Source organism: Chrysemys picta, chromosome 25 (genome assembly GCF_011386835.1).
Source record: "Chrysemys picta bellii isolate R12L10 chromosome 25, ASM1138683v2, whole genome shotgun sequence".
Classification (NCBI taxonomy): Eukaryota; Metazoa; Chordata; order Testudines; family Emydidae; genus Chrysemys; species Chrysemys picta.
This window is the reverse complement of record NC_088815.1, coordinates 499124-500203: the sequence shown is the minus strand read 5'-3', so window position 1 is coordinate 500203 and position 1080 is coordinate 499124. Positions and strand designations below refer to the sequence as shown.

Genomic DNA, 1080 nt, shown 5'->3' with positions numbered 1-1080 from the left:
TAAAACACATATTAATTTTTAATTCATCATCAGTAAAAAACATCCATATCTTTACATTCCTTATGCTGCCAATGGAGTTTTTAGTTTCTTAATTTTAATGAATGCTGGGCTAGTTGAAGCAGATCTCTGCAAAGGAGGATGTGACTCTTAGCAAACTGAGTATTGGGATCAGTATTCATTGTGTCCTGCAGACCTACATGAATAAAGGAAAAGCATGAGATTTTTAAACTATGCTAACCATGTCTGCAAATGAAATTGCTATATCTGACATGATTGCTGTCATGTGCAAAGTAATACAGTGGTAGTATCACAGCCAATGAGGTTAATCTGAGGTGTGATTATTGCTAGTTGAAATCTTTCATTGTTATCATATATCCCACTCACTTATAGAGCTGGCTGGAAAACGAGGATTAAACTTCATGAAAAATGTTGAGGGTTTGAAATTTGTTTTCATTCCACATTGGAACGAAACAGAGACCTTTCAGAGCAATGTTATTTTCTGCCAAAGATGAGAGCCAGAGGAGTCCAGGGTGCTCACATGGGATATGGGAGACCCGGAGTCAAGTCCTTGCTCTGCTGGAGATGGAGGAGGAACTGTAAGTGGAGTCTCCCTACATCCTGGGGGAGTGTCCTACCCACCAGGATGTAGAATTTCTCTTAATCACTCCTGCTGGAGCTTTTTCATTCTGGGTAAATTATTAAACATTCACTGGGCCAGAAAGAGAGAGAGACTGCAGCCAGCTGGCTAGGGCCCTCATCTGGGACGGGGACTTTAAATCCTTGCTCCTGAAGAGCTGGGAGGTGAAGCTCACAGGTGAGGGCCCTAACCAGCTGGCTAGTCGGAGGTGTGCACACTCCCTTTCTTTCCACTTTGAGCAGAAACTCCATCTTGGTCCTGTGGAACCTTCCCAAGGGAACATTAATCAAAACTGGTAATATGTCCACAAAAAGTTTCAGTTTTGACAAACTGGCATTTTCTGACAAAAAAAGTTTAGTCAAGAAGTTCCCAACCAGCTCTAGTCACTTCCCGTGTTCACCAGGAGCAGGTGATATAAAGTGATGCTGCCAACATTTTATGCT

At 42.1% G+C, this 1080-nt stretch overlaps 1 pseudogene; it reads left to right on the top strand.

Annotated features, from left to right (window-relative positions):
• The first annotated feature begins 287 nt into the window (after window positions 1-287).
• Window positions 288-466, top strand: LOC112059400 (U4 spliceosomal RNA; annotated as a pseudogene).
• The last annotated feature ends 614 nt before the right edge of the window (window positions 467-1080 follow it).